Genomic DNA, 26,117 nt, shown 5'->3' with positions numbered 1-26,117 from the left:
GATTAGAAAAGAAATATTCTGACAATATTATGAGGATAAACTGAGCAATTTACATACATAAAAACAATTTCTTAAAGGACAGAAGCAATTTCACTCAAGGGGAAAAATACTCCAGGCCTTCATGGCTTCTCTGATAAACTGTACCAAAACTTTGAAGCACAGATAATGATGAATCCATATGAAGTCTTCCATAATGAAAAGAGGAATATTTGCCAACTAATTTCAGACAAAGGCACTATAAGTAAAAAAAAAAAAAAAAAAAAGACCAATATTCTTTATGAACTTATACATACAAAACTCATAAAACAAATGTTTGCCATTAGAAAATATAATCCTACAGTCTATAAAAGAGATATATCATGGTCAAAAGTGTTTATAACCGGGATATAAACTGGATTGATGTTAAAAAAAATTAATGAATGTAATCTATTGTATGAACAGACTAAAGAAGAAACAAATATGATCACTTCAATAAATGGAAAAATACAGAGTGTAATATTTAAACTTCCATGTCTCCTTAAAAAATCTGTAATTTAGGAATAAAAGTTCCTTAAATTGACAATGGACAAACTGATGATAAAACCCTCAATTCTTTGCTATTAAAACTTAGACTAAGACAAAGATGTACACTCTCATCTCTCTTCTGTAACATCGTATTGGAGGAATGCCTAGGCAATACACAAGAAAAATAAACTATATATATATGTATATAGTTTATATACATATAACTTCTTTATATAAATAAAGAAGCTGTGTGTGTTTGCAGACAACATGATTGTCTTCATAGAAATCTTCCAAATATTCTAAAAAAGAGCTAGAAATAATGAGTTTATCATACACAATTTTAAATTGTTAATTATATTTCAGTTGAGCTATGATGAGGAGAGTGAAGCCCTGGAAACGTGCTGCAACATGGATGAAACTTTAGAATATTCTAAAAAGTGAAAAAAAATCATATTAGATGATTCTGTTTATGTAAAGTATGGAGAAGGGACAAATCTCTGGTGACAAAAAGCAGATAAGTGGTTGCTTAGGGACAGAGAGGTTGAGGAGAAATTGTGCTGCAGGCTAAGGGATGCAGGGTTTCTTCCTGAGAAAATTCAAATGTTCCAAAATTTTGATAGATGCACAACTCTGTGAATTTACTGAAAATGATAGACTTGTATAAGTTAAATGACTAGACTATATGGTATGTGAATTATGTCTCAGCCAAAACTGTTTGAAAAAAATAAGAAAGAAGTGAGCATTGTGGTGTAGTGTCTAAGGCACCGCTTGGGATACCATCCTCCTATATCAGAATAGCTGGTTTGAATTCCAGCACTGCCCCTTATTCCAGGTTCCTGCTGATGTGCACCTTGGGAGGCAGCAAATGACAGCTCAAGTAATCCTGTCCTTGCCACCTACTGGAGACCTACAGTGAGTTCCTGGATACTGGCTTCAGCCTGGCCCAGCTCTGACTATTGCACATAGATGAGAGATCTATATCTTTTATTCTCTGCCTTTCAAATAAAATTATATTAAAAATAAGTTTATTCTAGTTGTACAATACAAGGGTAGTACGTGAAAATCAACTGTATACTTACAAACCATTAGTGAAAAATAAGAACTGAAATTTCAGAAAACAAATCACATATAACATCAAAAAAGTCACATTTTAAGAACAGATAAAAATGTATATAGAATCTGTGTGCTGTAATAAAAACATCTAAGAAAGAAATCAAGGGGCCAGCATTGTGGCAGAGTGGGTAAAGCGACCTGCTGTGACACTGGCATCCTACATGGGAACTGGTTTGATTCTCAGATACTCCACTTCTGACCCTGGTCCCAGCTAATCTCCTGGGAAAAGCAGCAGCAGATGACTCAAGTGTTTGGGCCCCTGCCACCCACGTGGGAGACCTGGATGGATCTCCTGGCTCCTGATTTCATCTTAGCTCTGCACTGGCCATAGTGGGGGTGTGAGCCAGTGGATGGAAGATCTGTTTCCTTCTTTTAAAATAAATGTACACATTTCTTTTAAAAAAGAAATCAAATAAGATCTATCTAAACAGTTACTTCTTGCTCATAGATTACAAAACTCATTACTGCTAAGATGTTGACTTCCTTAAGAGTGACCTATACAATCAGTATAATTATAATCATAATCTAAGCAATATTATTGTTGGTATCAACAGGAAGTTAATCCTAAAATGTATAATGAAAGATAAAGGAAATAGAACAGCCAAAACAAGTTTGAAAAAGTAGAAGAAAAGGTAGAGACCTCATACTACCTAATATAAAATATAGTAAGACTGGAAAAAGTATAGATACCCAAAAAAATTAAAAAAGAAATAACAGAGAAAAACATGTTTATATACATGGTAAACTAAGTTTTGCAAACATTGAGAAGATGCAAAGGCAATTCACTGTAGAAAAAAATATTTTAAATGAAATAGTGCTAAAACAATTGAATATTCAGGTGCAAATAGCAAGAATAAACACACATCTTATACTTTATCAATTAACTCAATATTGATCAATTTCAACATATAAACTATAAAACTTCTAAACCAAAACGTAAGAGACAATCCTGTTGATCTTGGCAGAGATTTCTTGATACAAAGGTACAACTCATGAAACAATAAATTTGACTTTATGAAAATTAAAATCTTTAGAGCTGGAGCCAAGACAGCCACTAAGTAAGAAGCTCCAGCAAACACCTCCTGACAGAGGCACCAGCGTGAACAGCTATACACACACCAAATCACCTTCATAAGAACTCCAGAAGCCAGGAGAGACCTCATGCCTTGTCTTGTTATAAGCCTAAGAAAGTCACACTGAAGAAGGCAAGAAGGGAAGAGTGTCTCCCCTCCTCCAGTTCCAGGGAGCACTGTGTGGAGAGATGCATCTTGTTTGAGACAGGGAGACTGAACTGAATCCCAGTGTCAGGTCCGGGGCAAAAAAGTACTTCAGTTCAGCTGAGTCCACTAGCCCCTGCCCCCACATCCATGTCTTATATATTTGGAGCTTCCATAGCCAGGTGTCTTCTGCGACCCCTCCCCGAACCACTTGCAGAAAGCAAATCTCTAGTCCTGCAAAAAGACCAGAAGGCACTCAGGAAAAAATCTTGGATCTCAAAGCTGGGCCTACCATGCCAAGATTCAACACCCAGTTAAGCCTAAAAGCCTCTACCACTCAGCTGGTGCTGGGAAACTGAGCCTCCGGATTTTCCTGGCATCAGGCAAATACCTGTGCTCTGTCGGGTCAGACTCCTTTCAGTGTGCATCACTGTGAGCTTCAGGTGGACCAGTAGGGCTCTCCTGAGAGTGTTGGGCCAAGAGACTGTGAGTCCCACATATGACCATCCTGGGGCCAATCTGAACAGCCAGAGGGTTGTTTTTATCACCTACCCTCAACCTTAAACAAACAGCAAAGGACTAAAGGACTGTTTCTTAGAAATCAGTGCGAGGCTGGAAAAGGCCAAAGCGGATCAGATTCCAGTGGTTTCCATCCCAAATCTGATGCCTATGGATGGAGTCTGTAGACTTCCCCCATTACTAGGCAGAGACCAGCACCTTGGTTAGAGAGACTTGTTTTGCTGGGTAGCACCACCAAACCTTTGCTGGCCTGTTGTGCATTCCCTAGGTGACTCCCCTAGGGCCTGCCTGAGTAGCTGAGTAGCTGCCCCTTTCATCCCTCCTAAAACACAGCAAGGAATCACAGGTCTTTCTTTGAACTTCATACCTGGATGGTAAAGACCAGCATTGAGCAGATTCTGATAGTTCCTGTTCCAGGCCAGTGCCTTCAGACAGAGACTCCAGACTTATTTCAGTGCCCCTAATTGAGTTGCACAGTCTGGGCTGAATAGTCTGCCCAAGCCAGCAGCAACAGTAGTTGAAAGGTTCAGCAGCATGCAATGAGTTTCCCTCTTCAGCAGCCAGACAATAACCCACTTAAGTAGCAAAGTAGGCTGCACAGAATTTCTCAAAAGACAGTCACAAATGAAGGCAGATTAGGAAAACTAATCCTACATCATACAGATGATGTCATACTCCAGTGAGTATCAGGAACATCCAAGGAACCATGGACTCACCTAAAGTCAAGACAAAGTGCTAGAAACCAAACATCTAAAAATGAGATTTGAAAATGCTGGGATGAAAATTTCAAAATAGCTGTTTTAAAAAAACTAAAAGACTTTCCAAGAGAGCACAGAAATGATTCAATATTCTAACAGAGATCTGATAGAGATTTGGAAGTAATTAAACAACTGCAAGCAGAAATCATTCAACTGAAAAATATACTAAGCAAAATTAAAAATGCAACAGAAGGCATCAGTAGCAGAATAGATCAAACATAAGGGAGAATCAGTGAGCTTGAAGAAAGGCTGTTTGAAAATACAGAGAAGATAAAAATCAAGAGAAATGAAGAAAATTTACAGAAAATATAGGATAGCGTGAAAACAGCAAACATTCAAGTTACTTGAGTGTCAAAGGAGTAGACATCATATTCAAAAAGATAATCACAGAAAACTTCCCAAACCTAGAGAAAGATACAAGTATCCTGCTACAGGTCAGATTAAAACCAATTGAGTCTACCTAAGGCACATTATACTTGAGTTCTCCAAGGGTAAAGATAAAAAGAGTATTTTCAAAGCTGTAAGAAAAAAAGAAAATGACATAAAGTAGTCCCAATTGCCTGTTTGCATACTTCTCAGCAGATACCTGCATGCCAGGAGGGAGGGACTGAGACTTTTACTGTACTAAAGGGAGCCAAGAACATTATTTCCAGCAAAGCTATCCTTCAGATATGTATTCCCAGGGAAACAAAAAAACTACCACCACCAGACCTGCATTGCAAGAAACATTAGAGTGTTAAAGCAAGTGCTGCAAAGTTAAAGAAAGGGATACTAACAAGTAAGAAGAAAATATCAGAATATAGAAAATTCACAGGTGAAAAATCTGGAAAAAATCAGAATGCCCTGATATTGTAAATATGCTGAAAAAATCATTTATACATAGCATTTCTGTGAATGTGAAGACTAAAAAAATGGTTACTACACTAAAATATTAAGTTATAAGTAACACAGAAATATACCAAATATAAAGTTCAAAATTTTGAGAAATGTAGCACAAACACAAAAATGCTCTTTTTTTTTTTTTAATTTTTGACAGGCAGAGTGGACAGCGAGAGAGAGAGAGACAGAGAGAAAGGTCTTCCTTTACCGTTGGTTCACCCTCCAATGGCTGCTGCGGCCAGCGCATCTCGCTGATCCGAAGCCAGGAGCCAGGTGCTTCTCCTGGTCTCCCATGCAGGTGCAGGGCCCAAGCACTTGGGCCATCCTCCACTGCACTCCCAGGCCACAGCAAAGAGCTGGCCTGGAAGAGGGGCAACCAGGACAGAATCTGGTGCCCCGACCGGGACTAGAACCCAGGGTGCTGGTGCCGCAGGTGGAGGATTAGCCTATTGAGCCACAGTGCTGGCCAAAAATGTTCTTAATTAAAAATTCTTATAACTTTTGGTTTTCTATTTGTTTCTTTTCCTATTTTTATAATCAATGTTATCATTTCAAGATAGCTTATTATAGCAAAAATAAGTTTCTTTGTAAACCTTGAGATAAATATATATAGCAAAACCTAAACATACATAGAGTTACAAAAAATAGTCAGCAAGGAGTCAAAATACACCCCTAGGGAAAATCACTGAACCACAAATGAAGACTGAAATTTAAGGACAAGGAAAGAAAGGGATTATGATAACAATGCAAGATTCAACATGGCAGTAATAAGATCTTACCTATCAATAATTACCTTAAATATCAATGGACTAAAATCTCCAACTAAACCACATATAGTCCGTGAATAAATAAATTTTAAAGAACAAAATTTTATGCTGCTTATAAGCAACTCACTTCACCTATAAAAACACATACAGATTCAAAATCAAAGGATGGAACAATGTATCCCATGCATTTGGAGCCCAAGGTAAAGCAGGATAAAATAGAAAAAAATAGATCTTAAGCCAAAAGCAGTGAAATGAGACCAGGAAAGTCTTTAAATTATGATAAAGCTCTCATCAGTTTGTACCCACGCAGAAACACAAAGTGTAAAAAATACTGTTTCAGTACTAGTTATAGCATCACTGCACATTAGACAACACATTAAGGACAGATCCCACATGGGATGTAAGTACACAGTGACTCCTGTTGCTGACTTAACAATTTGACACTCCTGTTCATGGCGTCAGTAATCTCCCTAGGCTCTAGTCATGAGTTGCCAGGCTATGGAAGCCTTTAGAGTTCGCTGACTTTGATCTTATTCCGATAGGGTCATAGTCAAAGTGGAAGTTCTCTCCTCCCTTCAGAGAAAGGTACCTCCTTCTTTGATGGCCCCGTTCTTTCCACTGGGATCTCACTCGCAGAGATCTTTCATTTAGGTCTTCTTATTTTTCTTTTCCATGGTATCTTGGCTTTCCATGCCTACAATACTCTCATGGGCTCTTCAGCCAGATCCGAATGCCTTAAGGGCCGATTCTGAGGCCAGAGTGTTGTTTAGGACATCTGCCATTCTATGAGTCTGCTGTGTATCCTGCTTCCCATGTTGGAGCCTTCTCTCCCTTTTTGATTCTATCAGTTAGTATTAGCAGACACTTGTCTTGTTTGTGTGATCCCTTTGACTCTTAGACCTATCCGAGCCATCGAATATGAACTGAAATTGATCAGTTGGACTAGTGAGATGGCATTGGTACATGCCACCTTGATGGGATTGTATTGGAATCCCCTGGCACATTTCTAACTCCACCATTTGGGGCAAGTCCGATTGAGCATGTCCCAAATTGTACATCTCCTCCCTCTCTTTTTCCACTCTTAAATTTAACAGGGATCACATTTCAGTTAAAATTTAAACACCTAAGAATAATTGTGTGTTAATTACAGAGTTCAACCACTAGTACTAGAACAACAACAACAAATACTAAAAAGGATAAAGTATTACATTGTACATCTAGAGTCAGGACAAGAGCTGATCAGTTCATTGTTTCTTATAGTGTCCATTTCACTTCAACAGGTTTCCCCTTTGGTGCTCAGTTGTCACCGATCAGGGAAAACAAGTGCTATTTGTCTCTTAGGGACTGGCTTAATTCTCTCAGCATGATGTTTTCCAGATATACTGAATTGATCTTCTGTATATAAAGATAATTGGAAATTAAAAAAAAAACTGGTGTTAAATTGGAAATGGCATAGAAAATTAATTAAAAAATATTATGTAGGATCTCTGTCTTTAATGTGCTGTACACTGACTGTTATTTAATGCTATAACTAGTACTTCAACAGTATTTTTTTCACTTTGTGTTGCTATATGGGGGCAAACTGTTGAAATCTTTACCTAATATATACTAAAGTGATCTTCTGTATATAAAGAGAATTGAAAATGAATCTTGATGTGAATGGAAGGGGAGAGGGAGCGGGAAAGGGGAGGGTTGTGGGTGGGAGGGATGTTATGGGAAGGGGGAAGCCATTGTAACCTGTAAGCTGTACACTGGAAATTTATATTCATTAAGTAAAAGTTTAATAAATGCAAAAAAAAAAAGAAAATACACTTTGTCACTCAATGAAAAAAAAATTATGATAAAGCATTCAATCCAGCAAGAGGTTATAATGCATATAAATATGTATTTATCCAATATTGAAGCACTCAAATATGTAAGGCAAAGTTTGACGGACCTTAAAGGAGAGAGAGCTTCCAATAGAATAATAAGGGATTTTAATACATTAATATCAAAATGGGCAGATCAGTTAGACAGAAAACCAACAAAGAAACAGCAGAGTTCAATTGTAACTTAGATCTACAGAACTTTCCAACCAACAGCTTCAAAATACACATTCTTCTCAATAGCATGTGGGACAATTTTCAGGATAGCTCAATGGTAGGTCACAAAACCAGTCTTAAAAAATTTGAAAGAAGAGAAACCACATCAAGTATCTCTTCTGATCATAGTGCAATATAAATAGAAATCAAAAACAAGAAAAGTGTTATAAAGTGAACCAATGCATGGAAATGAAACAACTTATTTATGAGGAACAGATGAATCAGGAAGAAAGTATTAAAATTCTTGAAAAGAACCAAAATGGAAAAATATCATAACAAAACTTAATGGCACACTGCAGAAACAGTATTAAGAGTGAAGTTTATACAAGCACACACACACACCACACACACACACGTAACAGAAAAGTTGGGCAGGTATTGTAGAACAGCATGTTAAGTCACTGTATGCTTTGCCGGCAACCCATGTCCGAGTACCAGTTTGAGTCCCTGGGTGCTCTGCTTCCAATCCAGCTCCCTAGTAACGCTCCTGAGAAGGCAGCTGAGGATGGTCTAAGTATTCAAACCCCTGCCACCCACATGGGATACCTTGATGGAGTTCTGGGCTCCTGGATTCAGTCTTGCCCAGCCCTGATCATTCTGAGCATTTAAGGAGTGTACTACTTGTTGGAAGATCCCTCCCTCTCCCTCTCTCTTCCACCCCCCCCCTTACTCCTTCCCTCCCTCCCTCTCTTTTTCTATCTTTCAAACAAAGAAATAATAAACCTTTAAAAAGGCCTTAAATAAACAGTTTATTACTATATCTGAAGGAACTAGAGAAACAAGAAAAAAATCAAATTTGGACTTGGTAGAAAGAAATAATAAATCCCAGAACACAAATAAATGATGTAGAGGCTAAAAGAATACAAGAAATCAATAATACAAAGAGTTTGTTCTTTGGAATAGTGGACAAAACTGATAAAGCCATCTGTAGGCTAATAAAAAAAGCACCAGAAATTTCAAGCATATATAATTAGAGATGAAAATAGAGATATTATCACAGACATCACAGAAATTTTAAAGGATCATTAGAGATTACTAAAAGCAACAAATTTAATTAAAAAATGGACAAATTCTTTGACACATACACCTTACCCAGATTGAGGAAGTAAAATATCTAAACAGACTAATAATGACTAGTGAGATTAAACAGTTATAAAAATCTCCCACCAAAGAAAAGCCCAGGACTAGATGGCTTCATTGTTGAATTTTCACTGCTGAATTACACCAAACATTTAAATAGGAATTAACACTCACTCTTTTTTTTTTTTTTTTTTTGATAGGCAAAGTGGACAGTTAGAGAGACAAAGATCTTCCTTTTCCGTTGGTTCACCCCCCAATGACCGCTGCAGCCGGCGCACAATGCTGATCCAAAGGCAGGAGCCAGGTGCTTCTCCTGGTCTCCAATGCGGGTGCAGGGCCCAAGCACTTGGGCCATTCTCCACTGCACTCCCTGGCCACAGCAGAGAGCTGGACTGGAAGAGGAGCGAGTGGGATAGAATCCAGCGCCTTGACCAGGACTAGAACTTGGTGTGCCAGTGCCGCAGGCAGAGGATTAGTTTATCGAACCGTGGTGCCTGCCAACACTCACTCTTAAAGTGTTCCAAAAAAGTAGAAGAGAAGGGGATTCTTCCAAATTCATTCTACAAGGCCAGTCTTATCTTGATACAAGTACCAGAAAAGGACACAACTTAGAAAATAAAGCCACAGGCTAATTTTCTTGATAAAAAATAGATGCAAAAGGTTTCAGCAATACACTAGCAAATAAAATCCAACAGCTCATTCAAAAGATCATTCATTGTGACCAAGTGGAATTAATTTCTAGGATGAAAGGATGGTTCAACAAACCAATAAGTGTGATAAACCACATCAAAAGAATGAAGGACAGAAATCATATGATCATCTCAGTAGATGTAGCAAAGGCATCTGATAAAATTAAATATCTCTTCATGATATTTAAAACTCTGAGCGAATTATGTATAGAAGGAACATGATAAAGGCCAAATATAATAAGACAAAAGCTATTTTCCCATATTGAATGGGAAAATTTAAAGGCTTTCTCTCTAAGATAAGGAGTAAGACAAGGGTACCCACTTTTACCCTTTTACTCAACATAGTACTGGATCTCCTAGATAGAGCAATTATGCAAGAGAAAGAAGTTAAGGGCATCTAAATTGGGAAGGAGAATGTCAAACTCTGTCTGCAGATGACATCAGTTTATATCTAGAAAATCTGAAAGTCTCCATCAAAGAGCTGTTACAATTAATGAACAAATTCAGTAAAGTTGAAGGATGGAAAGTCAATATACAAAAATCATTAGCATTGCTGTATACCAAAAGTGAATCATTTGAAAAAGAAATCAAAAACGCAACCCCATTTTTAGTAGCTATAAAACATTACAGACCTGGAAACATAGTTAACCAAAGTTGTGAAAGATCTCTCCAGTGAAAACTACAAATCAGCCAGCGATGCGGCTCAATAGGCAAATCCTCCGCCTTGCGGCGCCGGCACACCGGGTTCTAGTCCCGGTCGGGGCGCCGGATTCTATCCCGGTTGCCCCTCTTCCAGGCCAGCTCTCTGCTGTGGCCAGGGAGTGCAGTGGAGGATGGCTGAAGTCCTTGAGCCCTGCACCCCATGGGAGACCAGGATAAGAACCTGGCTCCTGCCTTCTGATCAGGGCAGTGAGCCGGCCGCAGTGGCCATTGGAGGGTGAACCAACGGCAAAAGGAAAACCTTTCTCTCTGTCTCTCTCTCTCACTGTTCACTCTGCCTGTCAAAAAAACAAAACAAAACAAAACAAAAACAAAAACAAACTACAAATCACAAATCATTGAAAGAAAGTGAGGAAGACACGAAGAAACGAAAACACAGCCAGTGCTTACGAACTGTAGGAGTTACTATCATTAAAGTGTGCATACTGTCCCAAGACATTTACAGATTCAGTGCAATCACAAAGAAAATCCCAATGACTTTTTCACAGAATTAGAAAAAACACTGCTAAAATATGTGTGAGACCACAGAAGATCCAAATTGCCAAAGCAATTTTGACAAAAAAGCATAAAGGAGGCACTATACTATGTGATGTTAATATATATACACACACGCACACACACACAAAGTTATGCTAATTAAAAGAGCATGATATTGACATAAAAACAAATTCACAGAGCAATGGAACAAAACAGAGACCCCAGAAGTAAACCCGCACAGCTACAGTCAACTGTTCTTTCAAAAAGGTGCTAAGAATATGTGTTGTAAAAGCATTGTCTTTTAAAGAAATGGTGTTGGGAAAATTAGGTATCTACATGCAGAATAATCAATCTATTGCCTTTTCAGTCACTGTTTACAAAAATCAGCTCAGATGTGTTAAAGACCTAAATGTGAGACCTGAAATTTTGAGGCTATCAGAAGAAATAAATGAAAAAAATAGACAAATGGGATTTTCCTTAAAGTGAGGAGCTTTTGAACAGCAAAGGAAACAAACTTAGCAAAAACACAACCAATCGAATGGGAGAAAATATTTGCAAGCTACATATCTGACAAGATGATGTCTGATATGAATTTCAGAGATTGCTACATCATAAATGGGCTTAGATAAAAGGAGGACCAAGAAGGAAAAGAGAGGGAAAACAAGGGAGAAAGAATAGAAAGGCAAAACGGAAGAGAACACTGAAAATGCAAGCCAAGACAGTAAGATAAAAATGTCGAACATACACAAACAACAGCAAATTAGAAAATCCAGTGGGAATAGTGCACAAAGAAGCAATAGATAGTGAGTGGTTATGCTATCATTGAATGAAATAAACATTTGGGATCTGGATGTTTGGCATCAGGAAAATAAGGCCCGGGCTAGCACACTTTGGGTTATTTTTTTCCTAGCAGGGTTAGTTCATAGTTTCACTGAATCAATAATGCATTAATTGCGAATCTATCATGCCTAGTAGCATGCAAAGTGCAATGAGTAATTTAGAAATCATGTTATAATGTCTCTAAAGTGCAATTTTCAATCTGGATGGCAGAATCCAGAACATCTACAAGGAAAAAAAAAGTGTAAATAAAGGGATTAAAGAATCTGTCTTTGAGTCTTTGCCTTCAGTGTACAGAATCACTGAGCAGTTTCCCACTGTTTTTTTTTTCTGCTAGATATTCTATGCTAGATATTCTAACACATATTCATGAAGGTAGCCTTCTTTCCTTTTATACTGTCTTCCTTTCTAGAACTGAACACCATTCACACAGATCTGATACTACCAGTCATTGTGCAAATGTAGACAGAAACAAGATGGAAATCCTCTTGAAAACTTCATTTTAAAAGTTGGGAAACTGAGGTTGAGAACAGGTACAATATTGTTCTAGGCTCAAACAGGGAACAAGTTAGGGGTTTGGATATAATCCAGGCTTCAAAGCTTCAAAACCATGCTTTTAAACTGAGAAAAATATAATCTTTGAACTTCAGTTTATAGAAATTAAAAGACTCTTTAGTTGAAATAATTCCTCTTGAAAGAGGAAACAGGAAGTTCAATTTGGTGTCAGGTACCCGTTAACATGAGGCAACACATTTTCAGATAGATGATTCAATCTGGCAGGAATATTCAGTTTTCTGCCTGGTTTTATGATTATATGTTCATTTTTTCCTTCTTTTCCTTTGTTTTAAAATTAAAAAGCCACTTTCAATATTTCTAAGTAGATTCCAAATCTGAGACACAGCTTTAGTAGACAGCACATAGCAAAAGCAGTGAATCAAACTCATATGTGTCTTGTCTTTCCAGAGATGAAACAGGCTTTCTGTTTCTAAGTTATGGAATTCCAGGGGATTTTTGTGATTTTTTTTCCTTATTTTTAATAATAGTCAACTTAATTGAAAAATGCTGAATTGGCCTAAGAAGTCAATGCCCTTTCTCATATGTATGTTGAAAACTTCTCTCCTAGAATAAGCATAGGTCAACTCTAATACTCTGCCCTCAAAAATTTGATTGCTCCATATACAGAATCTCCACAAATCACCAAGGATCCCTGTCTGGTATGTGTATTTTCTTTTTTCTTTTTCTTTCTTTCTTTTTTTTTTTTTTTTTTTGACAGGCAGAGTGGATAGTGAGAGAGAGAGAGACAGAGAGAAAGGTCTTCCTTTTTGCCGTTGGTTCACCCTCCAATGGCCGCTGCGGCCAGCGCATCTCGCTGATCCGAAGCCAGGAGCCAGGTGCTTCTCCCGGTCTCCCATGCGGGTGCAGGGCCCAAGCACTTGGGCCATCCTCCACTGCCTTCCCGGGTCATAGCAGAGTGCTGGCCTGGAAGAGGGGCAACCGGGATAGAATCTGGCGCCTCAACCGGGACTAGAACCCAGTGTACTGGCGCCGCAAGGCAGAGAATTAGCCTGTTAAGCCACAGCACTGGCCCAGGTATGTGCATTTTCAATTCTTTCTCTTACAAACACAGGATCATACTGTATGCATTAGTCTTCCAATTGCATTTCTCTGTTCTTTAAAAATATTCATTTATTTGTTTTGAAAGAGCTAGAGAGGGAGTGACAAAGAGATATCCTCCATTTGCTGGCTTATTCCCCAGATGGCTTAAGTGACCAGGGCTGGGCTACGCCACAGCCAAGAGCTCAACCCAGGTCTCACAGATGGTGGCAGGGGCCCAAACATGGGACATCCTCTGGTGCTTTTCCCAGGCTGTTAGGGGGGAGCTGTATTGGAGATGGAGCTGCCAGGACACAAACTGGCAGCCACATGGGATGCCAAAGTCACAGGCGGTGGCTTTACCCACTACACCACAACCCTGATTGCTTTTCATACTTTTTTTTTTAAATTTTTTGACAGGAAGAGTGGATGGTTAGAGAGAGAGACAGAGAGAAAGGTCTTCTTGGCCGGCGCTGCAGCTCACTAGGCTAATCCTCCGCCTTGTGGCGCCGGCACACCGGGTTCTAGTCCCGGTCGGGGCGCCGGATTCTATCCTGGTTGTCCCTCTTCCAGGCCAGCTCTCTGCTGTGGCCAGGGAGTGCAGTGGAGGATGGCCCAAGTCCTTGGGCCCTGCACCCCATGGGAGACCAGGAGAAGCACCTGGCTCCTGCCTTCAGATCAGCGCGGTGCGCCGGCCGCAGCGCACCAGCCGCGGCGGCCATTGGAGGGTGAACCAACGGCAAAGGAAGACCTTTCTCTCTGTCTCTCTCTCTCACTGTCCACTCTGCCTGTCAAAAAAAAAAAAAAAGTAATGAAAAGGTAGCAATTTTTAGTTTAGTTGAATATCAATCATAACTTGAACATGATTTTTCTTGTGACTGGACTAAATGAGTTATAAAATTCATATTGGAGAATGAATGTATGGCATTAATCACAGTTTAATCCACAGAGAATAAACATATGGTAATAATTACAGTTTCTGTATCTGTAAACTGCCAGCAATAAGGGTAACTGATATTCTAACTTAATAAGGATATCAGGAAAAATAAATACTATAATGCAGTTACATCTACTGATCACTTGCATGATGACTGTAATAAAGTACATGAAATAGCTGCTTCAGAAAAAAAGATTGAGTCATTCTTTATTAAAGTAGGCACTAACTCATGTCATTTGCTTCATTTTAAGACTGTTAAGGGCCTAAATTATGAGAATTTTACACAATGAAGAGAATGTCCATTTCTGATGAAAAGAAGAATGATGAGAACAGCTAAGCTGTAAAGAGTATTTTTGTGGTTTTCCTCTATTTAACTTAAGAAAATTAATATTACTTATGCTGACACTGAAAATTATTTAGGAAGTTCTTACTCAATTGTTCGTGAGTAGTACCTAAGACCATATTTTCACATGTAAAATTTAATTAAGATTTGAGACAATTATGTGATGCAGGTTAAATAAACTTTTTGACTAGGGGAGAAAAAGAAACTGAACCACTGAAGCAAACCATTTTTTTTTCCTGGCTGGTTTGAATATTCTAGATTCTAGAAAATTACTTAATAAACAAAGACAAGTTACCTAAACACTGGCCAGACTCAGGAGTAAAAGAATGTCATAAACTGCATGTTTCTAAGACAGAACTTCCTGATACATTTCCCAAGATGATCCTGGAAATAGCTTTGGGAATTATTAGGTTAAACAAAAGTGCATGAATATATACATATGTGTGTGTGTTTTGCTATTGCTTTTTTATTATAGAACACACACACACACACAAGTATAAAGCTTCTGAGAGTGTTAACATCTTCAGACATTTTCAAACCATCTCAGCCCTAAATCCTTCTATGCAGAACATACCATAGAACTAGTGTTCAGAGGAAGGACCACTTGGAGGACCTCTCAGCACTGGGATAACCCACTTGGGCCGCCTCCATCAGGAGATACGGCTGGGATGGGTAGGCTTAGGTGACAGAGTTAAAGGCATTTATATTCAGGAAACCAGGAGAGAAGACCAAATGACATCAAACAGGAATGTCCAGGGCAGAACGAGGCATGCACAGCTGGTGCAAAGCCACCTTTATCATGGACATTAAAGTCCTAAGGGACTGGGCCCCTCATACTCACTGTCATCCTGTATTCAACACAGCTTCTTTCTGTTTCCACCATCCTCTATGACCTGCTGTAACCACATTAACCCTCTTACAATGTTTCCTTTTATTTTATTCAGTTTTTTTTTCCATCTATATGAACCTCTTTGTCCTCATACTTTATGTCTTAGCTTAAAGACCATGTTCCTGAAAAATATCCTCTATTATCCCAATCTACAATGGATTCTCTCCTTCTTCCACAGTACTCTGCTATTTCTCTTTTATCATTTACTGTAACTTTGATTCATACTGATAATTGGTTATTTCATGTCTTTTCCCTTGGACTCTGAGCCTCTTGAAAGCAGGACTAGAGCAAGCCTGTTTTGTCCTAGTCTATAAAATTACTGCATAGCAGAATGAATCCCACACAATATGTGTTGATTCAATAATAATAAGTAGAAATAAGATTTCTTAATCCTTTCACATTTCTATTGAGGCCTGGCTTAAAATCTCAAAACTTGATTCAATAGGTAAGGAGAAAACGAATTTCTCTTTAGGATGCACACATAATTCTAAGATGTCAATCTGGCACTATTATAAAATATTTTGTTAATAATGAGGTTATAAGATTGAATTAATCATCTGTTTGAAGGAACATTAAGTGTTAATTACTAACAATGACTCTTGTACCTGATTTATGTTTTGTTCCTCAACAGCTCTGCTCTTTGATTCTTTATTTTTGATTTCAAGGCTCTGCAAATGACAAAAGGACAACACGTTAGGATTTGTCATTTCAATGGCGGGTTTTTATTTTTTATTAAATCACTCATAGATAAAATGTGTAATCTGTTTATAACACCTATGATCAGAAACTTGGAGTAATATCATTATCACAACATCTATGGAACACAATCACTTCTATTTCAAATCAGTCTGCTCCATTTAGCTCAAATAACTACAGTGAAAGGAATCACAACTGACTCACACCTACTGTTTAAGTGTGCCAGGCACCACTGTGCAACATGCTACTAACCACCAATCCCTGCCAGTCTTGGGGACCCCAATACCTAAGAGATAGGAATTATCACTATCCACATTTTATAGATAAGTAGTTTGGCAAAGGAAGGTAGAGTAACTAAATCAATCGCACATATAAAGTGCCAGAAGTTAAATTAAATTTAAATATAATTAAATACAATACCTGGTTCCACAGTTTGTATAGCTCACCCCTATGCCATGGTGTTTATCAAAATATTTGTCACTACATGTCAGCCAATGAGTGTATAAAAAAAGACACCTGACCCTGTTCCCTAAGTTATTAACAGGAATGATAATTTTCAAATTATAAATTTACTATTGATTATCACAATTTCATTTGATCTGACAAAAACAGAATAACTTAAAGTTGTTCTTTACTCACTGTACTTTTTTTAAAAAAATTATTTATTTGAAAGAGAAACACACAAAGAAGGAGAGACAGAGAGAGGTGTTTTCCATCAGCTCCCCAATGGCCAGAACTGTGCCAATCTGAAGCCAGGAGCCAGGAGCTTCTTCTGGGTCTCCCACGAGGGCCCAAGGACTCGGCCATTTGCTACTGCTTTCCCAGGCCACAGCAGAGAGCCGGATGGGAAGTGGAGCAGCCGGGACTTGATGTGGCGCCCATATGGGATGCCAGCACTACAGGCGACAACTTTACCCAGTACGCCACAGCTTCGGCCCCTTTACTCACTGTACTTTATTCAAAACAAGCTTCCTCCCAAATGTGACAAGTTTTTTCTCATTCATATTATCATATCTCTCTCCATTCTCTATGGTATTTAGTTTAAGATGATGATTTCATAAACAGCTAATTTTAAATCTTACAGACCTCATTTGATTTGGGGATTACAAAATACCTTATCGTAACTTTTCTTAAGATTTTTTTCATTTCTTGAGTCATATCAAAAGTGACTTAAGTGCTATTTAAGAAAATATTCATAAGAGAAAACATGAAACAGGTCACTCATTTGTAGCTAATGAAAATACAAATCGTCTATTGATTACTGAACACAAAACAGAAAGGTGGTATGCCAGTTATATAGGTAAGTCCTAGGTTTGTTTTGTCAAACTTTTATTCATATAAACTTTGAAAAAGATACTTTGTTCTAATTAGTGATGGTCATTAGGTGTCTGAAAGAGTAGCCTCTATTTTTTTTTTTTTTTTTTGACAGGCAGAGTGGATAGTGAGATGCAGACAGAGAGAAAGGTCTTCCTTTTTGCTGTTGGTTCACCCTCCAATGGCCGCTGCGGCCGGCGCATCTCGCTGATCCGAAGCCAGGAGCCAGGTGCTTCTCCTGGTCTCCCATGCGGGTGCAGGGCCCAAGCACTTGGGCCATCCTCCACTGCCTTCCCGGGTCATAGCAGAGAGCTGGCCTGGAAGAGGAGCAACTGGGATAGAATCCGGTGCCCCAACCGGGACTAGAACCCATTGTGCCAGCGCCGCAAGGTGGAGGATTAGCCTGTTAAGCCACAGCGCCGGCCAAGTAGCCTCTATTCACTTTAATGAAACTGCAATACATCCCTTATTGCTTTCAAATCTACTATGCAAATGTATTGTGGATGTACACAGGTCAGCCTAGTCTCATATGGTCCGTAGTGTTCAAACAAGCCCCGAGAAAATTTCTTAAAGAACAAGTAAAGCATACAGAGGAAGGGCACCACCTCATACAGTGATGATTAAATACATCCAATATGAACTAAATAATTGTGCAAGTCCTAAGAACAAAATTTTATGATGCAGAAAGATCAACTGTGTTAAGGGAGCCTGAATTGTTCAACTCCCATCCTCTAACAAGAACAATATTTACTCAAACCTATTGAGGTGCATGGTCATCTGAAATAAACATCCCACAGAGAGACCGCAAACAAAAAGCCTGATTTAACACTTAGCATCACCTTTATAATAAGTGGTCAAGTAGGATATTTTCCTTCAGCAGAACGTAAATATTTCCTTTAAGTAGATAATAGAAAATTCTCTATTAAACAACTTTGGTATTTAAACTGCATTGGATCTTATGGTTTAGGACTAAAACACAGAACATTCAAAAACAAATTGAAGTGGTCCCTAGCAGGTTTCCGCCCTATACTATAAAGGTTGGTTATTTAGTGATTTTTGTACTCATTCCATTTTTTGCCCTGAATGGTGTTTTTATCACATCCTGTCTCTTCTACTCCAGAATTTGGTGTGATAGAGATACAAATAAAATCAAGCCTGACAATATTTCTTTTATTTTTTCTTTATGTTCCCCACGTAAGAAAAGTAGGCTTGAGATGCCTTGTGTTGGTCCCAGTCTGAGTGCCTCCACGTCAAGGGCCCCCCAGTTGGTGGGAGGTTTTGGAAAATCATGTCAAAGGCAGGTACTTAGAAGGCGTGAAGATTAGATCAGATCACAGGAATGATGCAATATGGAGGTCTTTATAAGGTCTGCAAAACCCACATATTTTTCCCATAAAAGGGCCAGCATTTAAATACCTGCTTCACAGATTTAAATGTTGTTACTAGGATTTATTAAAATAAGCCATATTTTATATATAAAATCTTATTTAGTCATCTAATTCATTTCCAATTGCAAAGGCAACGTGGAATTTAGCTGAAAATGATATTATTCTCAATATGGCCTTCAGTTGAACTGAAAAACTATAAAAAGCTTCTATTAGAATTAATGAAATAATTCAAGTAAAGTCTTAGGAAGCAAGGGAAATTTGCAACAACAGTTTTTTCCATATAATAGCAATAAATAGGAAATAAAATTTTTAAAATAAATGTGTGCAAATCCCAATAGCAGCAATAACTTAAATCACATGGTAGTAGCAACAAAAATCAATGAAGTCATTACAAACAAATATATAAAGAAAATTATAAAAAGCGATAAAGAGAAGGAACTATAACACATGCATGAATGGGAAAATTTTTACAATACAAATATCAAGTCTTCCCAAATTGATATTGTTAGCATAATTCCAATCAAAATTCTAGTAGGAATAATTCTAGAGCCTATTAATTTTTTCTGAAGTTAATTTGAAAAAAATATTGTGGACTATAAAGAAAATTCCCAAAATTAATAGTAACAAAAGGTTTTGCTCTAATGACAAAAGATTATTTTTGTGATACAACATTTAACACAGTACAGAAACTGCTCAGAGATTGTTGTACACATTGGAAGAAAATAAAGGGCATTCCAGAAACATCCCATTTTAGACAGTCATTCATTCAGTCAATATGTAATGCCTGTCATGTGCCAAGCCCTGTGGTAGTTATTGCGGCCCTCCTCCTGAGAAGTTTGGTGGCACAGTGGGGGTGGAGAATTAACCACTATTTTCTTTTTTTTTTTTTTTTTGACAGGCAGAGTGGACAGTGAGAGAGAGACAGAGAGAAAGGTCTTCCTTTGCCGTTGGTTCACCCTCCAATGGCCGCCGCGGTAGCGCGCTGCGGCCGGCGCACCGCGCTGTTCCGATGGCAGGAGCCAGGTGCTTCTCCTGGTCTCCCATGGGATGCAGGGCCCAAACACTTGGGCCATCCTCCACTGCACTCCCTGGCCACAGCAGAGAGCTGGCCTGGAAGAGGGGCAACCGGGATAGAATCCGGCGCCCCGACCGGGACTAGAACCCGGTGTGCCGGCGCCGCAAGGCGGAGGATTAGCCTGTTGAGCCACGGCGCCGGCCCACTATTTTCATTACAGTGGAAATGATATTGATAGTCATAGGGCTGCAGAGGTGCATATAAATGGAAACACAATTCAGTAAATAATAAAATGAGCACCACGAAGTAGTAAAAGAAAGGAATTATGAAATCATTGTTGATTTATCTGTCCAGCTTTTTTGGAATAAAATAAAATATGTTCTATTAGACATATAAACTTCATGTGTAATACAGTAGTAAATACATATAAAATGCAACATTAACAAAAAAGAAAAATAGAATTGATTATCTATTTGCTTTTTAAAGAGAGGTCAAGCATATTTCCATAGCTTATAAATGCCTGGCAGATTGGATAACACAAAGTATATATATTATTTGCAACAAATGCAATACAGCAAATTCTATTTTATACAAATACTAGATACCAAATGAGAAATATTCAAAGGCTACATTATAATGAAGAAACAACTCATTAACAAACATATGGGAGCAAGTTCAACCTCATTAGAATTCAAGGAATTAACCATTAAAACAATGGTTGACAATATTTCATCTGACAAACTGGCGAAGAAAAAATGTTCACACCTGATGCACTTTGAGATCTGTTAGATGCCACTTTCCTATATCACTAAGAGTACTTTCAAAGAGCTCTGAAAGTGTTTCTATCCTTTCCAAAAAATCTAGAAAGCATTCTCACCATGTGTAGTTTCAGGCACATCCTATTTTAGTATCAACTAAACCATAATACACTTTGGGTAATCGACTGTCAAACATTCATCATGGTATTACACATATCATAGCCAGCATGTGGGAGGCATGCAACAAATGTGTTGAGTGTTGAATAGATGAATGAATGGCTGTGACTTTTTACAAAAAATATTTGTATATATTATCTAGTAATTTTAATTCTAAGTCTCTATTCTAGCAAAGTAATCCTAAATCTAGACAATATGTTGTATATACAAAGAATTGTGATATGGCTTTATAAGGAAATAATAGAAATAGCACAAATATTAAATGGTAGAAAAACCTTTGAATAAATTATATCACATACATTTGGTTAATTATATGCCACTATTAAATAGTTGTTCATTAAGAGTTTAAAAGTCACATTTAAAAAGGCGTGTAACAATGTTAAATGTAAAAGGCTTTGGGTCCAGTGGCAAAAAGGAAGACCTTTCTGTCTCTCTCTCACTGTCCACTCTGTCAAAAAAAAAAAAAAAAAAAAAAGGCTTTGGGTGGACATTGATCTAAGAGTAAAGATGCTGACTGGGATGCCCAATCTTATACTGGGGTGCCTAGGTTAGATTGCTGGCTCTGCTCCAATTTCAGCTTCCTGTGAATGTATACCATAGGAGGCAGCAAGTGATGGCTCAAGGAATTGCATTTCTTGACACTTTTTGAGTTTCTGGTTCCCAGCTGTGGCTGGACCAACCACTGCAGGCTTTTGCAGATTGAAATAACAGATGAGAGCTTTCTGTCTCTTTATCTGTCTTTCTGCATTTCTGTGTCCTCTCAAATAAAACAAAACAAAAAAAACCCCTAAATGTAAAAAGCCATATTTAAAGTTGTATATCTCATTTGCAACCATGGCAAATAAGCCTTAGCATAAAATCCCATCTTCACTTCTGTATAACATGTCCATGAACAAGTCGCTTGACCCTTCTTTTATCATTTACAAAATGAGAAATTGGTAGCAATACTGTCTATTCCAAAATGTTACTTTAAATTAAGAATCAAATTAGAAAGTTGAGTGTTAACATACCTGTAATACAGTATTTGTTGATTGCAGTGATAGCTTTTATCTATCATTAAATGAAAGCAAAACTTATGCATACCAGAAAGTCTAGCAGATAATAGGTCAATGTGTTGGTAGTTGCTTCTTTGTTGTAGACTTGGCTGTTCGTTCTGGGAACATCTCTGAGATGTCCCGGTACTTTCCGGACACCCCTGCCATCTCTCAGAAGCAGAAATATGGCAGAGCTTCTACCCTCAGGCCCAACATCAACAGCACGCATGGAGGGGCCTTCACCAGCACAAGTAAAAGTGAGTTTCTCCTGAAGCAGTGATCATAAATATTTCACTGAGATTGGAGCTCCTAAGGGGATGGCCACCAAGTTTGAGCCCACGTACCTTAAGATTTTAGTGGGATTGTTGCTTTCACCAGATTTTTTCTACTTAGTATACACATATACATATATGCTGCCTTATTTTATGACTGTATTTGTATAAAGACAGATGTATTTGTGCTATGTAATAAATCATCTCTCAACATAAAAGATCATTTTTCTTTAGATAAAATATTTTCATAGGTCCCTAAAAGCATTGTGGGCATTGGCACTGTGCCTGTTCGATAAGTTCACCCTACTTAAGGTTTTCAAATGAATTCCTTTGACTGGATATACTCTGTTGAAAACTAAGAAATTTGATTATCCAGAGGGCAAAAGTACAATAAAATCTTTACTTTTTTCATATAATTTTCAAAAAATTTAAATTATTACACTCAATAAAAGGAAAACAATGTATTTGAAAAGAAAAGTTGTATTACTAGAAGCTTATAGTAACAACCATAAAACCACACATATTTCAGAAATGATTTTAAGCTATGAAGTTACACAAAAATCATTGTGGAAAAAATGTCATGTCTAATCACCTATCTGCCAACTGAATCACCTGTACTCCAGACCTTGACCAAGTTGTCACTGTCAGTGATACTGAGCTCATAGAGTCACTATTTCAGAATGAAAACCAGATGTTCTATTTCTTGATAGTTTGGTTATTAATAAGCTCTTCTTTAATGTTGGGTCAAAAATACATTTTTGAAACAGTTTCCCCTAAATGAAGGCATCTCCAACATCTGAGCCTTCTTCATGTTGCCATTTTACACACAAATACCAGTGTTTCAGATTCACTGCATAGAACTCCAATTCAGAAGACTTTGATAATTATATCACATGCTTTTGCTCTGATTCTGCATTACTCTATGATTTCCCTAGGTAACCTGTTGCTCCACAGCAGAGCTGAGAATTGTTAAATCAAAGGCAATGTCTCTTCTTTTCTCTCTTTGGATCATGCACACATCATTTCTTTGACTCCCTTGGAAGAAAACAAACTGGACCATGACTTAAAAAGAAATTTGGAACCCAGTAAGAATTTGTGGTTTGAAAGGGCATTTTGACCATTTGTTTGTGAGGCACTTAGCCAAAACAGAATAGTGAAAACCATAAAAAAAACTAGTCATTTAGCAATGCAGATTCTCATTCCTGATTCTGCTACTAAGTCCCATGACCTGTCCTATATATCCAGGTCCCCCAGTTTCTTTAAGGATAATTAGGACTCAAATTTTGATAAGAAATCTAAAACTTTCTTAGAATTCAAGTTAAGTCATTAACTATATAAAGTCAAATTAATAAAACTGATCAATGTAATCTCATCTGCATTTAAGATTTACTTGACCAATTAACAGGGAAAGTATTAACTGAAGTTGAAATCAGAAAATTAGGTATCATTTGATTGCTATTTCAGATATGTATATTTTCTGCCCCTGGAAATAAACAGATCTATATGCGTCACGCTTATAGACAGAAGTAGCTCCCACCTTGAAAAATACAGAATGAATATCTAGACATAAATGAGGGAAAACCTGTAGTGATACTGAAAATCCTTTTCTTTACTCAATTCAAAAAAGATTTATTGGGTTTTTATGTAAGTTATGATAACATTGACTATTGTACTAGCTCTCAAGGAATCTCATTCACTCAACTTTAAGTTATTGACTCATACATCCAATTTTCAACTGAAGAGTGTGAGAGATTGGGGAGAGATTTGTATTTTATGAATTACTTCAGGAATACAGGTTGAGACTGACTGTGAGAAGGTCACTTATATACTTTGAATATGAATATCCAACAGGGATACTGGAAAGAGAGAGGGAGCACTTCATGGCTAAGAATGGCCCAGGACTCAGCTTGATTTGGGAGTGGGGTGGGGCTGAGCTGCCATGATTCTACACCTTTGAAAGAACCAAGGCTCTCTGATGGACAGTTGGTGATTTCCACCATAGTTCACTGTAATTAAAAGTTTTATGAGGCTCGACTGGTTCAAGCCAGATAGTATACATTTGTCTACACCAATGCTAAATATCCAAACAATGAAGTGAGTAAAGTGAATGATTGGTAATGAAAAGGGCTTTGGTAAAATAGATAAGGATATTCAAAAGCATGGATTCAGTACAAGCAGCTGACATTTCAGGCAGCATAGACACAGGGATCCAGGAGGAAGTAGCTCCAAGTGGTGTTATTTTCAAAATCTTATAAGGTAAAAATCTTCCTCAGAAATGCATTCAGGACATTTTACAAAAGTACTCAAGAATTTGTGGTAAAGAGGAATTAAAAGATAAGTTTAGGGGTCAGCGCTGCAGCATAGTGGGTAATGTCCGCATTCTGTGGCACTCGCATCCCATATGGGTGTTAGTTCGATTCCCGGCTGCTCCACTTCTGATCCAGCTCCCTGCTAATGCACCTGGGAAAGCAGTAGAGGATTGCTTAAGTCCTTGGGCTCCTGCATCCACATCAGAGATTGGGAAGAAGCTCCTGATCAGCCTGCCTCCTGCTATTGCAGCCATGTTGGAAGTGAACCAGTGGATGGAACTCTGTCTCTCCTTATCTTTCAAATAAGTAATTTTTTAAAAAAAAAATGTTTATTTTGGTACAAAACAATTTTGAATTCTATGCATAGTTTTTTTCATGATATGCATCTTCCATGAACTTTGAAGATCCCTGGTATACTCAGCCTCCTTCTAGCCTTTTCCTTTATTAGTTTTCCTACACGGATTTCTGTCTTGTGTTTTCAAACTTCTGTGTGGAGACACTGTTGTTCCTCATGTTGCCACCTTCTAGAATCTTACCAACCCAACACAGGCTCCTAACGTTTGCCAGAAAGAACCTTCTCCACCTTGGGAATTCCTGTACAATGTATGACATGTGGCTTGCTATGTGGTTGCTTTTATGGTTATACAAATCGACTTTTTTGATGCTTCCCAAAACCTCTTTCAATTCCTGGGATATTAAAGAAGATTGAAAAAAAATTCATGATGAATTACAACTAAAACAGAATTATAACTAAAACAGATTCAGATTTAAACATTAAATTTGTAAAGTTGTCATAAATCAGAAGTATATGAGGACTACAGACTGTATAATTGGGGAGGCTGCATTTCTAAAAAATGTCAGAAGATTTGGTTCCATCATATTGGGAAAAAATAGGTGAATAATTCTGAATCAGAGTTAAATCTGTGGTGGGCATTCAGGCTAAACTAGTAACTACTAAGAGGTAACTCAGAACTCACATCCAATATCAGTGTGCCTGGGTTAAAATTCTAGCTCCTCTCTGGATTCTAGCTTCCTGAAAATATGCATCCTGGTGGTCAGCTGCCTGCTCAAGTTTTTGGATGCCTTCCACCCCTGTGAGATTGAGTTCTTGCTCTTGGCTTTAACCTGGCTCAACCCTGAGCCATTCTGGATTCTGTGTATTTGTGGACTTTATTAGTGGGTGAGATATCTCTCCCCCACCCCTTACTCTCTGTTTCAAATAAATAAAACAAATTAAACTGTTAAGGAACCGGCATTGTGGTGCAGTGGGTTAAGCCACAGCTTGTGATACTGTTATCCCACATCAGAGCTCCATTTCAAGTCCTGGCTGCTCCACTTTTGACTGAGCTCCCCAAAAATGCTCCTGGGAAGGCAGCAGGTGATGGCCCAAGTACTTGGCTGTTTCTTCCCATGGAAGAACCAAATAGAGTTCCTGGCTCTTGGGTTCAGGCTTTCCTAGCTCTGGCTGTTGCAGGTGTGAACTAGCAAATGGAAGATAGCACTCTCCTTCTCACTTTTTCGCTCTCCCTCCCTCCCTCCCTCCTTCCTCATCACCTTTCTTCCTTCCTCTGCCTCTCAATAATTCTTAAAAATAAAACTCTAGGTAAGTTTTTGACATGGTGTAGCAGGTAAAGCCGCCGCCTGTGGTGCCAGCATCCCATATGGGTGCCAGTTTGAGTGTCGGCTGCTCCACTTCCAATCCAGCTCTCTGCTATGGCCATGGAAAGAAGTAGAAGATGGCCCATATCCTT

At 38.1% G+C, this 26,117-nt stretch overlaps 1 protein-coding gene across 3 annotated transcripts in view; it reads right to left on the bottom strand.

Annotated features, from left to right (window-relative positions):
- INPP4B (inositol polyphosphate-4-phosphatase type II B) overlaps window positions 1–26,117 on the bottom strand; it is a 901,292-nt gene that overhangs the window by 472,807 nt on the left and 402,368 nt on the right. For all 3 annotated transcript variants that reach the window (XM_062199561.1, XM_062199562.1, XM_062199560.1), the window contains exon 3: window positions 16,009–16,071. The gene's annotated coding sequence lies outside the window, so the exon portion shown is untranslated. The remainder of the gene's footprint in view (window positions 1–16,008; window positions 16,072–26,117) is intronic.

This window comes from Lepus europaeus, chromosome 8, assembly GCF_033115175.1.
Source record: "Lepus europaeus isolate LE1 chromosome 8, mLepTim1.pri, whole genome shotgun sequence".
In the NCBI taxonomy this organism is placed as follows: Eukaryota; Metazoa; Chordata; class Mammalia; order Lagomorpha; family Leporidae; genus Lepus; species Lepus europaeus.
The sequence above is the reverse complement of the archived record's forward strand: the minus strand, read 5'-3'. Positions and strand labels throughout refer to the sequence as shown.